This window comes from Bos indicus x Bos taurus, chromosome 19, assembly GCF_003369695.1.
Source record: "Bos indicus x Bos taurus breed Angus x Brahman F1 hybrid chromosome 19, Bos_hybrid_MaternalHap_v2.0, whole genome shotgun sequence".
NCBI lineage: Eukaryota > Metazoa > Chordata > Mammalia > Artiodactyla > Bovidae > Bos > Bos indicus x Bos taurus.
The window spans coordinates 22,741,410-22,758,394 of NC_040094.1; the positions used below are offsets into that span (position 1 = coordinate 22,741,410).

Sequence of the window (16,985 nt, forward strand, 5' to 3'; positions counted from 1 at the left end):
CAGGCTTTCATCAAGGGTCTGCGGGTTAGAAATAGATGATAATGAATCATCTTCCCTTTCTAACAGGATCATCAGATTTCATGGAACATTTACCAAGAGCTAATACGTGAAAGCATGAGAAAGCGTTATTAAGCGCCAGTGGGCACACTGTGTGGGAGGGAGGATCCTTCAGAAGAGTGTGGGGAAGTTGGACCTTCTTGTCCACAGGGGAAATACCCTTAAATGCCCTTAAATATGAACGTGTGTGTGTGTGTGTGCATGTGTGTTTTCCTAGCTCATTTATGTTTGGGTACTGTTCGCTGAAGAGTATATGAAAAGACAGGAGGGATAACCTTTCCATTTGCAGTTTAGAATGAGCCATCACACTTGAAGTTCAAGCTGAGCAATAGACATTTTCTGTTTGATGTGAGCTATGGGGTTCTAGCATAGGTGAATCTGTTATAAGAGGTCCTTCTGGATCACATGTCCATTTTGTAATACTCAGACATACCTTAAAATTTATAATTTGTGTACAAGTTTGTGTAGTGTGTGTGCGTTAAGGGGGAGGTGGATATGAGAATTTCAGATTTTAGGAAATTTTTTTTCTTGGTCCAGGATTTTTTTTTTTTTTGGCAGCACCATGTGGCACGTGAGATCTTAGCTTCCCGACCAGGGATTGAACCTGTGCCCCTTGCAGTAGACGCACAGAATCCTAACCATTAGACTGCCAAGGAAGTACATTGGTCAAATATTTTGATTGAGTATTTACTTTGGGTAATACAAGGTTTATCATTTTAACATAAAATTGTTGCTCAGTCATGTCTGACTCTTTGCAACCGCATGGATTGCAGCACACCAGGCTTCCCTGTTCTTCACCATCTCCTGGAGTTTGCTCAAACGCATGTCTGTTGAGTAGGTGATGCTGTCTCATCCTCTGTTGCCCTCTTCTCCTTTAGCTTTCAATCTTTCCCAGCATCAGGGTCCTTTCCATTGAGTTATGTCTTTACATCAGATGGCCAAAGAATTGGAGCTTCAGCATCAATCATTCCAATGGATATTCAGGATTGATTTCCTTTAGGAGTGACTGGTTGGATCTCCTTGCTGTCCAAGGGACTCTCAAGAGTTTTCTTCAACACTACAGTTGGAAAGCATCAATTCTTTGGTGCTTAGCCTTCTTTATGGTCCAACTCTCACATCCGTACATGACTACTGGAAAAACCATAGCTTTGACTATACATACTTTTTTTTTTTTTTGCTTTGAACACATTTTAACACTTCAGACTTCAATTTCCCTTTTTCTCAAAGAGGGTACTCTATCTTGGTGCCCTGGAGAAAATTCTGTTTCTCAGGAGAGCTTATAAATTGTACTCAATACAATTTTCAGCTTCCATTGCCCCTGAAATCTTTCAAGGACCTTTAGCAATGTGGAAGTTCCTGCCTCACTCAAGTATGACAGTCCTGACTTGAAGGCAAAGAGATTATGTTTTTCTTTTTCTTATTCCAGCTGCTATTGAATAACAAAGTACAAGGAGACACACTTAAGAAGAATAGGGTTGCTTTGAGACTAAAAAATGCTTAAAAATTAACTCTGCAGTAACAATGAGACAACTACAGAGAACAAAGAGTGTGGTTTGGCTTTGGGGGCCTCAGTATCAGTCATCGTGTCTCTGCTTTAGGCTTGCGGTAATCTTTTCAGCAGGCTGTTTCACTTTTTGCCTTGTTTTGGCTCACAAGAGAGAGGTATAAAGTGTGTGTGTGTGCATATGCAAAATTCAACCCACATAATGTTAATAGCTATAATAACTTTGCCTGGGTGGATGGGGCAGGCACTGCCCTGGGGGTATTACATCTGTTAATCTCATTTGATCCTCTCAACCGTGCTGTTGAGACAGCTACCATTACTGTTATATTACAATGAAAGAAATTAAGGCTCAGAGAGGTTGAATTGCTTAAGGACACCAGATCTTGAACCCAGGTCCAGAACCCACATCCTGACCTTCACCATTAAGCTCTGCATCCGGAATAGAAGCAGCCCAGAAGCCGACCCTTTGAGGCTGTTGCTGTTGTGAGCCGCTCTGGGCAATGCAGCTACTTGCACTGACCTGGTAGCAGTGCCCCGGGGAATTAGCAGGTGTCTCTACCCCCAGGCACCTAGGGTGGGCTAGCCCAGGTTCGGAGCATCAGAGAAGAGCTGCTACAAAGGTGCAACCAGACATTGGTTGTGCCAATCTTGTCAAAAGGTTCCTGTTGACAGAACTGTGTTGGCAGTTCTGTCTTTGTAAAAGTAAGTATCAGTCTCCGCCTTGGCTGAGAAACAGGAACCTTTTGACAAGATTGGCACAACCAACTTCTGGCCCAAGCTGTGGCATTCACCTCCAGGCTATCAGTTCTGCCTTGTCAGCAGTCATGCCCAGCAGGTAAGGTGTCCTCCTGGGACGTGTGCCCTCAGCCCAGTCTGGGTGTGTGAGTGAATTCACCTGGACGTCGCCTCACTTCACCTGAGATGGGGGCTGGCATTGCTGCCCTAGAAGGGGTTCACCTGATTTTTTTTCTTGGCAGTGTGAGGGCTTCTAAATTCAGAAATGCTTATGAGGGACTTCCCTAGTGGCCCAGTGGCTAGGACACAGAGCTCCCAATACAGGGGACCCTGGGTTCGATCCCTAGTCAGGGAACTAGATCCCATGTACCACAACTGAAAATCCTGCATGCTGCAACGAAGAGCGAAGATCCTGCAACTGAGACCCAGTGCAGCCAAATAATTAGCTTAAAAAGTAGAAATGCTTCTGAAGCCTGTGGTACCTTGAGAGCGTTTGTTGGAAGCAGAAAACCATCTCCTCCAATCCCTCTCCCAGAGCTTCCCGATCTGGGTGCCTAGAACTCAATGAAGGTGTGGAGAAATATTGACATCTCAGCCTCAGGCCAAGTCATGGGGCAGAGGAATGGCCCTCCTCACCTCTGACAGCTGGCAGCTTCGTCTGCTTCCTCAGGGTGCTCTGCAAACACTGGCATTTCCTGCATGTGCCACCATGTGAAAAAGGCGCTCCTCTGTCCTACCCTCCTCAGATGGGAACAGCCTCCACTCTTTCTGTCTCTGCCAGGGTTTAGGCCTTGGGCAGTGAACTCACGCCTGAGTTTGTCTCCCATTCTCCCTGCTTCTTCCTCCCCTCCTCCTCCTCAGTTTCCTTTGCTGATGTCACTAGGACAGCCCCTCCGAGGCAAGTGGGTAGCCCCGGGCCACCCCAGGACTCCCAGCCCCCTACCCCGACCCCAGCAGCTCTCAGCTTCCTACTCTGCAGATGAGACTTTACTTGTGGTGTCCCTGGATGGTGCTGACCAGCAGCTGATGTCCCTCCCTCCCCCAAGGAAGCAGCGACATCTCCCTTGCACTGTGAACAAACCTGGACAGTGAACTAGTGTTTCCACATGGGAGCTTATCTTTGGGTTTGGGGTCAAGGAGGCCCTGAGCAGAGTGAGGTCATAGCTTATCTAGGTAGCACAATTGGCCTGCTGGACATCACAGGACAGGCGGAGAGAATGAGAGCTGGACAGGCTGAGGATCAGCGGTCGAGAAGCTCCTGCGTACGCTTTGGAGAGCTGCTTTATGACTACGTGAGTGATAGTTGCTCAGTCGTGTCCGACTCTTTGTGATGCCATGGACTATAGCCCACCAGGCTCCTCTGTCCATGGGATTCTCCAGGCAAGAATCCTGGAGTGGGTTGTCATGCCCTCCTCCAGGAAATCTTCCTGACCCAGGGATCGAACCCACTTCTCCTGCATCGGCAAGCTGGTTCTTTACCACTAGCACAACCTAGGAAGCCTCAGTATATACACTAGCATGTGTGAAATAGACAGCTAGGAGGAACCTGCTGTGCAGCACAAGGAGCTCAGCTCCGTCCTCTGTGGTGACCTAGAGGGGTGGAATGAGGGCTGGGAGGGAGGCTCAAGAGGGAGGGGATATACGTATACATATAGCTGATTCATGTTGTTGTACAGAAACTAACACAGCATTATAAAGTAATTGTACTCTAATTTTTTTAAAAAAAGACCCCTTTGTGCACGTACCAGCAGGGGCTGAAAAATGCTAACGGGGTGGTACATTCACAGATCACATTTTACTCTTTTATTGTCTAAATTTTTTTTAAATCGTGACTTTATTAATTTCACAACAGGAAAACCAAATTGTATAAACTTACAGTTTGAAAAAAAAAAAAAAAGCCAACTGCCTATACACTTCACACCTTCCCTGAGGTCTCTGATGCCATGTGAAATGCATACAAATGAGCAAATGACGGGGTGCTAATTGCAGCATGGCTTCTGAGTGAACAGCTTGGGTGTTCTCACAGCAGGACCTCAGCCTGGTTCCTGTTTCCCCATTCATCCCAGCCAGCTGTAGAGCCAGAGAGAACTTGTGTTCCAAAACAAGACATCTGTGACCCTGACCACTCCCCGACAGAAGCTTCACCAGCTCCCTGGGAAGAACAGGCTTGCGAAGGAAGTGTCTCGTCCTTGGGACCAGGCTCCTTTGCCTGCAAGATTAGGCAAGCCAGGTGGACAGTCAGCTGCTGTTAGTGGCCCGGGCCGTGTTCTCCCAGACAAGGCAGAATCTCTTCCCTTTTTGGTCCTGAAAGCTACGTTAGAAGTCAGCAGAAATGCTGCCCACATGTCCTGCTGTTGGCGTTCGTGGTCTTGCAGGAACCTGCTGGCGTGTACAGCACCATGTGTGGCCCTGGGAGCCAGGAGCCCAGCCAGGGCTTCTCTGTGGCTGCTTCCTCATCTGTGGTTAGTTGCCGTGGGAGGCAAATAGGGTGTCATTTTACAAAAGCATCCCTCTTACCTTCAGAAAAAAGCCAGCTCAGACTCCTTGCGACCCCATGAGCTGGAGACTGCCAGGCTTCTCTGTCCATGGGATTCTCCAGGCAAGAATACTGGAGTGGGTTGCCATGCCCTCCTCCACGGGGTCTTCCTGACCCAGGAATTGAACCCACGTCTCTAGCATCTCCTGCCTTGGCAGGCGGATTCTTTACTACTAATGCCACCTGGGAAGCCCCAGCCTCCCTCAGGGTACCCAGAGAACTAACTTCCTGTGTGGAGGTCTTAGCCAACCAGCCCCAAAGCCTCCTGTCTCAGCAGCTTTGCTCCAACAGTGCATTTGCCCGAAGAGCTGGGGACCTGAAGGGCAGAGAGGGCCTGGAGCCACGTCCAGCTGGTGCTAAGAAGAGGCTCCACGTCCTTCCTGGACTGTAAAGAGTGGCCACTACTATCTTCTGCTTGGGACTGCCTGGCATACAGCCCATGGGCAGGGGCCTCCTGCAAAACAGACTGCTGTCTAGGGAAACAGAAAACCCAGTCAAGACATCATTTGGGGCTGCACTGTCTCTCCTGGGTGGTCCCAGAGTGGGGAGGCACCCCTGAAGGCCCTGGGGTCCAGAAAGGGGACTGTTCCCAGAAACCCCCATCCCTCTGCTGGTGACCTATAGGCACCCCCATGTAACAAGCATGTGGCTTCTTGGAGGAAAGAAACTTGTGTAATCAGATAGAAATAGGAACCTGAAAAAGAACTCAGTGGGGCATGGAGGGGATTGGGCAACGAGCTGTCTAAAAGACTCCAGGCCATGAGAGCAGGGTTAGGGGGAGGAGCCACGTTTCATCCAAGTCATAACTAAGATCTAAGGATGTCTCCAGAGCTTGAGACTTTGGAGGGGTGAGGAGGCAGAGGGACAGCGTCTTCCTGTCTGCCACCCATCAGACTAGACATTGGGTGTGGGGCCCACCGTGGAAGGGATGCGCAGGGGCAGACAGCTGAAATCATTCAGCAGGAAGCCGAGGCTGCTGCAGCTCCCAGTCCTCACCCTCTCCACCCAGAGCTTGAGATCAGGCCCTGTTTCCCAGTGGCTCTGGAAAAGAGTCTAAGCTCCTCTTAATAACACTCAGCTGAGTGGGTAAGACCACACTCCCAATGTAGGAGGACCCGGGTTTGATCCCTGGTCAGGGAACTGGAGCCCACATGCCACAACTAAGACCCCGTGCAGCCAAATAAATAAATACTAGAAAAAATAATACTAATTCTCAGCTGAGCCTGGGCCAGGTAGGGCTGGGGGCTGCCTTTGTATGAGTGATGTCTCAGAGACTTGCCAACCCCTGTAGCACTGAAGGGGCTTCCCAGGTGACGCTAGTGGTAAAGAACCCACCTGCCAAGGCAGGAGACATAAGGGACGCAGGTTTGATCTCTGGGTTGGGAAGATCCCCTGGAGGAGGGGATAGCAACCCACTCCAGGATTCTTGCCTGGAGAATCCCATGGACAGAGGAGTCTGGCAGGCTACAGTCCTTGGGAGTCTCAAAGAATTGGACACGACTGAAGCGACTGAGCACGCACGAACACAGCTCTGAAAAATCCTTCTGACCAAGTGGCACTGCAAGGGGAACTGAAATTCCTCAGAGCCTTTACCTTTTGAGGTTCTGTGGGAAGGTTTCTCAGAAGTACAGGGTCCTTCCCTAGGAAAGTGAATCTCTTTTCCCTCACCAGGTGGTGTTATCTTCCCACAGACATCTACCTCTGTTCAGAAAACAAAGAAATTTCGAGAAAAGTTTTGAGCATACTGATCTTCTTTCTTTTTCAGGGCCAGGACAGTGAAGACATGAAAAGTTGGATAGCATAGGATGTAGAGCTGATACCCCAGTTTTCTCCTGCTTTCCATCAAGAGGGTCTTCAAAGGTTAATTGTCCTTAAAATGCTCCTTACCATACTTGGCTGAACCTGAGCCAGGCAAGGCTGGGGGCTGCTTATGTGAGAGACATATCCCTGAGACTTGTCGTTGCTCCATCGCTTAATCATGTCTGACTCTTTGCAACCCCGTGGACTGTAGCCCACCAGGCTCCGCTGTCCATGGCGAGTCTCCAGGCAAGAATACTGGAGCGGGTTGCCGGGTCCGCCTCCTAATGTATTGCAAAGTACTCTTACCCCCAGGGATACTCCAGGTTCAGGCCTCATGACTAAGGAGTAGTTGAAAGATCCCAGAGCTGATCAGACTTCAGTTGAGGAGAAAGAGGACGGAAATACATCTTTGTGTTTGTGGCTTTTTTGGGGGGTTGGGTTGTGGGGCAGCGTGCCAGGTGGCATGCAGGATCTTAGCTCTGAACCAGGGATCAAACATATGCCCCCTGCTGGGGAAGCACAGAGTCTTAATCACTGGACCTCCAGGGAAGTTCCTTTGTGCCCTTTTTTTGTCTGGAGAATAGCTCTCAGAGCTCTGCTGATAAATCCATGTTAGCATCAGGTGTCAAAGCTGCCTGGTATGCCCAGGAACCTGACTCCCTTGCCAGTGAAGAATCTTGTGATGTCAGAGGCTAAGATGCCTTCTGCCGCGTCAGGACTGGTAGACAGGCACAGTCATGTGGTGGGTGTCTTAGCTCAGGCTGCTGTAACAAACTACTATAAGCTGAGTGGCTTAAACAACAAGAGTTGCTTTCTCCCAGTTCTGGAGGCCGGGAAGTGCAAGATGAAGGTGCCAGCATGATCAAGTTCTTGGTGAGGTGAGGCCTCTCTCCCTGCTCGGTGCCTCCATGCTGCGTGTCCACATGTCAGAGAGAGACCTCTGGTCTCTTCTTTTTTTAGGGTATTTCTTTCTTTTTTGGGGGGTCATGCCAGTCGGACACGACTGAAGCAACTTAGCAGCAGCAGCAGCATGCGGGATCTAGTTCCCCTACCCAGGGATTGAATCCACACACCCTGCATTGGAAGCATGAAGTCTTAACCACTGGACCACTGGGGAAGTGCCTTTCTTTCTTTCTTTCTTTGTTTTCTTGGTTGTGCTAGGTCTTCATTGCTGCGAGCGGGAGCTTCTCTGTGTTGCGTGCACAGGCACTAGAGCCCGCAGGCTTCAGAAGTTGCGGCTCATGGGCTTAGGTGCCCCACGGCATGTGGGATCTTCCTGGACCAGGGATCGAACCCGTGCCCCCTGCATTGGCAGGTGGATTCTTAACTACCAGACCACCAGGGAAGTCCCCCTCTCTTCTTCTTCTAAGGGTAATAGCAGTCCCATCATGGGGACCCTACCCTCGTGACCTCATCCAAACCTAATTACCTCTCAAAGACCTTCAAATACCTTCACATGGAGGAATAGGGCTTCAACCTCTGAATTTGGGGGGACACACAAACATGGCACCCCACTCCAGTACTCTTGCCTGGAAAATCCCATGGATGGAGGAGCCTGGTAGGCTGCAGTCATGGGGTCGCTAAGAGTCGGACACGACTGAGCGACTTCACTTTCACTTTTCACTTTCATGCATTGGAGAAGGAAATGGCAACCCACTCCAGTGTTCTTGCCTAGAGAATCCCAGGGACAGGGGAGCCTGGTGGGCTGCTGTCTGTGGGGTCGCACAGAGTCGGACGCGACTGAAGTGACTTAGCAGTAGCAGCACAAACATTCAGTCCATAAAAGCCTTTGAGAGCTTGGCCTCTGCCCCGAGACAGACCTGAGTGTGAAGTTGGCTTTTGAGTCTCTTCTACAAACTAGACTTTTGAGTCTCTTCTACAAAGTAGGGGTGATGATTGTGTCTGCCACATCGAAGTGTCATGTATCTATGGTCAGAGTGACATAAAAACGTAGAATGGTGGTGAGCAGGGCCTAGAGGACAGCGGAAATGGGGAGATGTTGGTTAAAGGGTACGAACTTTCAGTTATAAGATGAATGAGTTCTGGGGACCTAACGTATGACATGGTAACTCTAGTCAACAATACTGTACCGAATTCTTGAAATGTTCTCAGAGGGACTTCCCTGGAGGTCCAGTGGCTAGGGCTCTGAGCTCCCAGTGCAGGGGGCCCTGGGTTTGATCCCTGGTCAGGGAACTGGATCCCACATGCCGCAGCTAAAGACCCTGCACGCCACAACTGAGACCCGATGCAGCCCAAGAAATAAATAAATAATTTAAAGAACTGTTCTCAGAGAGTAGATCTTAAGTGGTCTCACCACACACGCACAAGTAACGATGTGTGATGGCAAACGTGTTACCTAACCTTACTGCGGTCATCATTGCACAATGCATACTTATATTAACTCATGACACTGTAGACCCTAAACTTACACAATGTCATTTATCAGTTATATCTCAATAAAGCTGGAAAGAAAAGAGTAAGAGTCGTGTGCTCAACACAGTACCCGGAACATAAATATTGGTGAAGCCAGGGACATGTTGCCCAAAGGGCTTTCAGGAATGGATGTCAATGCCCCCAAACTCACAGGGAAGGGAGGTGGCCCTGGGCCTTTGTGGGCACGGCAGTGGGGAGGAGGTATCCCAGACAGGCTTCTCTATAAGGACGGGCCTAATAGATTCTGTCGTGTCCCTGATTCACGCTGAGGTCACACGTCAGATTAGCAATATATTCCCCTAGTTCCCAAAAGAACCTTCTCCCCAGTCATTCATCTGGTCCCCTCCTCACCCCCTTTTTGCCTCCGTGTAATTGCTTATGCTCTCCTTCCCTCCAGAATGCCCTGTCTCTGCACCCCACCATTTTTTGCCAGCGATATATGAGACATTCTTCCAGGCCCGGGGTTCAGATGGCACTTCCTTCAAGGAGCGTTTAGTCATCAACTCAGTTCCATCAACTCAGTTCTCCCTTCCCTCCATTACATACTGTCCAGACTACTCTCGGGGCCCAGCAGCTGCTGCCTTGCCTCTTGGTGACTTCTGGGCACATCTCAAATCCACTGTCATAGCATCCTGGGCAAAAGAACTCCAGTCCGCTTTATATAGGGTTCAGGGAATATTCAGTGGGGTAATGAGTAACTTTTCTAGCCCTCAAAACCCATGGAACTTTCTGACGTCTTGGGCCACTGAGGCATAGGAAAGAAAGCTTTCCTCTCTCTCCTCAGCTATTTTCTGGTTGCTGTCTTTCAAAGACTCATAGACTGGGCAACCTTCACCCATGCATGTCATAGTGAGGAAACCAAGGCCCAGAGAGGGAAAGAATGTCCCTTAAGGTCACACAGCAGGTTCAGCGGACTTGTGTTGGGGAGAGGGAGTAGAGCGTTGACGTTACTGTGATCATCCAGGGCCTTAACACATGCAGCCCTTAGATCAGCCGAGCCGCAGTAAGCGTGTCAGTGTTATTGCTGGCTCTGTTGTTACGGTTCTTCTGTACTTTATTGTCAACCCCTCCTCCTCCCACCAGGTCCTTTCCTTTCATTTCAGGGGAGAGAAGTACACGGCGGGTATTAACCATGCCAGAACGTCTTTACGAAGCAGTGGGTGAGAAGCTGGGCTGGTACTTTAGACGACTAACCATCTGGATTACTGACCCCAGTGGCCTAGGGTGATTTTCTGGACCATCATAGACGTCAGGCCCAACAAGTCAGACCTGGACGAATAATTGGGTGTTGTATGTGTCCCTGTGCTGTGCTGAAGAGAAACTGAAAGGAAACCTGCTTCCCTTTTTGCAGGTGCCAGCAGACCGGCTGAGTCTGGCATGTTGCCCTCCAAGCCTCTCAGGCCTGCTCAGTGGTCACCTCGGCTCAGTGCGTGCAGCAGCCGCAGAGGGTCTGCCCAAGCTCCGTCCCTCTATCTGTCTGTCCATCTGTCAGGCAGCCTACAGAAGCTCTCAAGCTAGGTCCTTGGGAGGACAGGGTGTCCAGAATCAGTTTCCATTGTCCTCCCATCACAGGGTTGAAAGCAAGATTTCCCATGTGTCCAGCTGTGTGTGTCCAGTCACTTCGGTCATGTCTGACTCCTCGGTGGCCCCACGGACTATAGTCTGCCAGGCTCCTCTGTCCATGGGATTTTCCCAGTAAGAATACTGGAGTGAGTTGCCATGGCCTCTGTCCAGGGAATCTTCCCAACCCAGGGATCGAACTCACATCTCCTGTGTCTCCTGCACTGCAGGCAGATTCTTTATCACTGAGCCACCGGGTAGGAGGGGCATCAAAGTTATCACTGGGAACCGGTGAGGGACAGCTTCAGCTGACAGCCCCACTGGGACTGGGGAGTTGAGTCTCAGAGTCCACATCCTACCGGGAGGCGAGACAGGACAGGCGCACACACCAAGAGACCTCTTTTTCCCAGAGGAGGACTACCATTTGCCTCCCTCGTCTAAAAACAAAATTAAATGCAAACTGGGGGCAGGTCCAGGAGAAGGACTCTGAGAATGGAGACCAAAGTTCCCTTAGTGGGCTGAACCATTTCTCGGCTTCTATTCCATTTCCGTGTTGGTGTCTGATTGGGTGAAAAAGAGTACAGCATCCAGTTCTAGCTGCTGAGCAAGGGAGCCCTGCGCACTGGGGAGTTTTCAGTTGGGATTTCATGTGAGCAGTTAGAGAATTAACTGGAACAGCAATTCTCCTGCCCCAGATCTGACTCTAGGATCCTGCTGTTTGTCTGAGTCTTTCCGAAGAGCGTGACCATTCTATTCTCAACACGATGTTCCAAACGGCCCTAACAGTTCTTTTTCAGTTGGTAGAGCTGGGTTGGCTGAAGCTTCTGTACTCACTATTTTAGGGTCTTTGCGACCAAGAGCGTATTTGGCCATTCATTCATGCATTCATTTACTGACTCATTCATTGTACCAATATTTCAAGGTGCCAAGTGTATAGTGTGAACAAGAGAGATGAGGTTCCCACTTTCTCAGAGCTCTCAGTCTAACAGAAGAGATAGGCATTAGGTGATTTACAAGAGCACTGAATAATCAGAAATGCAGGGCTCCCTGGTCTGATAGTTAGGGAGAGCTTCCTAGCGAATAGCCCACACACCACAGTGAAGACCCAGTGCAGCCAAAACATTTTTAAAAATTTAAAAAGACTAGAGGGAAGAGTAGGAGATACCCAGGCAGAGTCGGGTGGAACATTTTGACCAGAGATACCATCCTGTACAAAAGTTCTGAGAAAGCAAGAGAGAGCCAGGAGGAAAACATGGCAGATGAAGCAGAGAGGAGGTGAGGGGCCAGGCCACAGAGCCTTGTGTGCCACTACAGGGATGTGGTTTTTCCTTCTGACAGCGATGGGAAGTGTTCTCAAGCTGCTGTGGGATGCTGGAAAACTGTTTCCTCCACCTGATCATTCTAGCTATGATGTCAGCCTCACGAGCTTGCGACTTCTCAGACCAGCAGACCCAGCTCAGATGTGACCACTGTGGGGCTTCCACTCACCACAGCAGACAGCATTTCATTTCTTTTTTCTACCCTCTTCCTTAGAACTTACGTCATGTGTGTTGGTTTCTCATGTCAGCTGCTGGCAACAGACTGTGAGACTAAGCTGATCAGTCCAGGACAGGCAGCAGTAAGCTTGGGGGAAGGAGAAATTAGGACTCATGACCAGGTTTCATGATCAGCACCTGCAAGTGCCTTATGTAAAACATGGATGTCATGGGACAGTTTAGAGACAGTGCACTGGGCTAGGTTGAGTCACCCATGGGGGAAGGAAGGCAGGGTATTCCCTTGAGGGAAGAAGCGGCTGATCCTCTGTAATCTCTTCTCAGAATCCATCTGCTGGTTCCCAGCGGTCTGAGTCAGGCTGCTGTCCAGTCTGCCTTTCCCATTCAAGGGGAATGATGACCCAACGCATACTGGGGGCAGGTGTGTGCCTAGCTTTTGGGGTGGGACAGCCAGGGACTCTGGCATCCCTGGTTAAGGTGGCCTGGGCCAGATCAGTCCCTCTCTCCACCTCAAACGTTATAAAGGTAAAGTGTAGGGAGGACACCAAAGGCAGAAAGATGGGGAAAAGAACAGGGTGGGTATGAGCTTGCTAAGGAACCTCAGCAAGTTTCCAAAAGCCTCTGTTCCTCCTAACCACATAGTGTCCTTAACGCTATTGGTATCTGGGGACAGACATTCTTTGGGATGGTGCTGTATATTGCAGGATATCTTAATATCTCTGGCTTTATAATGCTCCTCCACATTTCCAAATACCTCCTGGTGGGGCGTGGCATGGCATGTGTGTGCTCATTGTGTCCAACCTCTTTGTGACCCCATGGGCCTCTAGGCTCTTCTGTCCATGGGATTTCCCAGGCGATAATACTGGAGTGGGTTGTTATTCCTTCTCCAGGGGATCGTCCCGACCCAGGGATCGAACCTGCATCTCTTGCATCTCCTGCATTGGCAGGCGGATTCTTTACCTCTAATTGAGAGCTACTAACTCCACTGTTTATGGGGACAGGATACATAGAGCTTTGCCTTATGTCCTGCAGATGGCTGACAGAGAGACTGGATAAGTCCCCGCATTTCCAAATATCTTAATGAAGCTTTTGTCCAGTGGGATGGTTTTTCTTCCCAGGCCACTCATGGGGGCTCTTGCTGTCTCCTGGCCCCAAATGGAGCTCCCCCTGATTTCGATAGCCTCTTTGCTCACAATGGTAACCTAACAGCCCTGTGAAAAATCCAGTGGATGAAGCTGAGATTTTATTGCAGACATTTCCAGGCCTCTTGGCTGGACCGTGTCCAGGGTGGCAGGACAGTCTGCTGGCTGAGGCGCTGCTCCGTTGGACCACCAGATGGCGCTCGGGAGCCCCCCCTTGTCTGCCGCAGGACCACTGGGGGCAGAGGAGACTGCAGAGGGAACTCATCTTAAAGAGGCCTGGTCCTTAAAGAGACAGGGCCACACACCACGAACTTGAACGGTAATCCCGAAACGAGACTCTCCTGATGACAAGCAACACTGGCTAGGCTCTGATGCTCCTTTGTCCTCACTTTCTCGAATGTTGAGCCGCCACCTCTTGGAGCTGGTCTCATTGAGGACCTGCCCTCAGCCCCTGCGGGCCCCCCCTGGACCTCACAGGGACGGGGCCAGCCTGGCTGGTGGCGTCAGAGCTCCTGGCAGAAGAGCGCGGGGCTGAGAGGCATCTGCAGAACTCTGGCTGAGACAGCAAGAAGCACAGCCAGCTTCAGGAGAATAGTGGCCACGGGAGGGCAGAGGGCCAGCCTGTGAGCTCTGGCCCCAGATGGACTTGCCTCCGCTTCACTCGGGGCTGATAAGGTTGGAGCTGTTGAACTTTGTCTCTGGGTTCTGGGGACTTGGAGAATCCTTCCGTCTCTTCTGTCTGCCTCTTTCCAAATGCTGATGGGGACGCTGTGGTAAGTCATTTAGGAAGGGGGGGTGGGGTGCCAGGCCCTACTGTTGATCCCTCGGATCAGCTCTCGGAAACCTCTGTGTTGACCCCTGGGTGGAACAAGCCGAGCCATGTCGGATGAGGGCCACTTTAGCTAGAACTTGGCCCGAGACCCTCCCGAAATTGCAGCTTGCCTAGTATGCTCTTCCCAGGATGCTGGACTCACTGTGGCCCTAGCCATGGGAGTGGCACTTCAACTCAGCTCCCAAGAAACGTGGGGGGACGTGGGGGGAGCCTCACCACTGCAGGGACCTGGATGTCACCAGGCTTCTCTCGGCCATGGTACTGAGGGAGGCAACAAGAAGGTGAATGGAATTTTCTAGTTTACATCTTACCATGACTCTTACATCTTTCCCATGACTCAAGCTGAGATAAACTTTGGAAGAGAAGATGAAGAAGTGGGGAGGGCTTTCAGTAAATCCATGCTCCCTGTAGATCTCACTGCCTGCTGGAAGAGTGAGGAGGCTGGGAAGAGACGGGGAGGAAGAGGGCAGAGGACAGAACTGTTAAGCCAGACCTGCCCACTTAGAGGTGACCCAGGAGAGGCCTGGGGCATTTTCTTCTCTTCAGGCCCAAGGGCTAAGGGTGAATCTTAGAAGAGTAAGCACTGCTTTGCTCTGCTGAGCTTAAAGGAAATGGAGCAAGGAGCCAGAAACAGGCCATCCTGGGGGCTACTGGGCAGATAGGAAGCCTGAGGGACATCCATCTGGGTGCGCACCTACGGATGGGAAAACTGAGGCTGGCAAGTCTCAAGACTGGCCTGAAGCATAGAAGCAGTGGGGTTTGGCTGGGACTGGAGTTCAGGAAATTGTCACTGGATTGATTGCAGCCAGCTTGGCTCCTGGATCATCTGGCCCGATGGAGGAGATGTGGTTTTCTCTGGGAACCAGTTCTCATTTTGCTTCATCACTGGTGGCTGTGGGGGGTTCTGGAGTTACATTCCTCCTGTAGCTCTGATTGCTTCCTCCCTGAGTTTAACTTCACTCTGTTTATTCATTTTTAGTCACTCATTGCAGCCCAACACAGAGATTACCCATGTGGACTCTGGATTCAGAATCTCGGTTCATTTCCTAGCTGGCCAATAGCATACCTTCCTGTTTCTATGGGAAGGAATGGAGAGAATGGCAATGCCTATCTCATTGGCTTATTATGAAGACTGAGGGAGGCAGTCTATGGGAAGCACATGCAGCAGTGCCTGGCACTTTAGAAGTACTCAATCAAAGTTAGCTGTCGTTAGTTTTATTTATTCAGCATGTATTATTGAATGCCTGTCTATTGGGCTTTTGGCAGAAAACTGATCCAGGGGCATGGTGTAGTTACGACTGCCTTAGAGGTCTACCTGAGCCTCATTCATCCACTGGGCAAGGTGCAGTGAAAAAACACAGTCCCAGGTTTTGGGGTTTTTTTTGCTGTGCTGCACAGCCATGGGTGATCCTAGTTCCCTGACCAGGGATCAAACCCTTGCCCCCTGCATTGGAAGCCCAGAGTTCCAACCACTAGACTATCAGGGAAGTCCCTCATCCCAGCTTTTAAAGAGCTGATCTGCCAGGAAAGATACAAAAGAGATTTTGTCTATCTGGTCAGTTTTTTGGTTTTTAATTCGAATGCGGAGACCACCCCCACCCCACCCCGACCACCTGTATATCCCACCTGCACACCCTGGTGCTCCCTGCAGACCTCAGAGTGGGGAGAGGTGCAAGGACATCCTTTTCATCACCAGTGACCCCGCAGGGACTCCAGGCCTTCCTATTGTTCCCAGTGGAGCTGGGTTGCTAACAGTGATGGGGGAAGAGAAGTGGAAATACCTAGTTTTGGTTCTAAGCATGGTCCCGTTTTTTCCACCCTGGCCAAGTGGTTGGTAGAGGCAAGAGCTGGATAATGGAGAGGTGGGGCGTAGCACATCCTTGGGGGTTATGTAAGGGCAAGACTGCTGACCTCAGATGGGGTATATCTTCTTCCCACTTGGCCCACATCATCAGCCCGGTGCTCCTGGCAACCAGCCCTTAAAAGTGAAAGTGTTAGTTGCTCCAGTCATGTCTGATTCTTTGCGACCTCATGGACTGTAGCTCACCAGGCTCCTCTGTCCATGGGATTCACCAGGCAAGAATAGTGGAGTGGGTAGCCATTCATTTCTCCAGGGGATCTTCCCGACCTAGGGATTGAACCCAGGTCTCCTGCATTGCAGGCTGATTCTTTATCCTCTGAGCCACCAAGGAAGCCCAACCAGCACTTAAATCCCCCTTAAATATGCTGATGAGGCAGGAGCAGCCGCTTGCTGTGGGAGGTGAGGAGCCAAGGACAGGCTGAGTACACAGGCCAGAGGGAGGGCTGGGAAGGTGGAGTGTGTTCACCCAAAGGACTAGGCAGCAAATGGTTAGTGCAGGCTTGGAGGACGAGCTGTGATGGGTGCTCAGTGCCTTGGGGTGCATGGGCAGGTCCACACTTAGCTGAATCAGGGTAGCCTGTCCACAGGAACATCCCCCAGCTACTCTGACAGAAGGGGGTTGCTGGCAGATCACCTCACCTTGGGCACAACGTGGGTGAGAATGGCTCTAACTCCTTCCTTCCTAGGATGTGGTACTGGGTCTCCCCCACCGCCTCTCCAGTCAGTGCCAGGAATCTGGAGGTTTCTGTTCTGGTCTCCTGTCACCCTGCTGCTTCCGCACACTTGTCCTATAGCCAAGGTTAGAGTCAAGCCCTGTGGTGGTAATGTCCATTGGAAGCCATCCGATGTAGCCATCAAGGGATCTTGATGTAACCGCCCTTTCCTGGGACACATAGGTTTTGAGACAGTTGTGCAGAGATGGAATAGGACTGGAAGAGTTTTCTAGAAGATAGTCTCTAACCCATGGTCCAGCAGAGATTCCCAGAGACCTCTGCCACCGTGCTTTCAACCCTGACAGTGGAGATAGCATGC

General features: G+C 50.5%; 1 protein-coding gene across 2 annotated transcripts in view; it reads left to right on the forward strand.

The window, feature by feature from the left end:
* The window catches only part of ABR (ABR, RhoGEF and GTPase activating protein), a 187,977-nt gene that overhangs the window by 24,717 nt on the left and 146,275 nt on the right, over positions 1-16,985 (forward strand). Inside the window, exon 1 of one of the 2 annotated variants that reach the window (XM_027518046.1) lies at positions 13,840-14,033. The exons of the other annotated variant lie outside the window; for it this stretch is intronic. The gene's annotated coding sequence lies outside the window, so the exon portion shown is untranslated. Of the gene's footprint in view, positions 1-13,839; positions 14,034-16,985 lie in introns of those variants that run through there. 2 annotated transcript variants of the gene reach the window in all.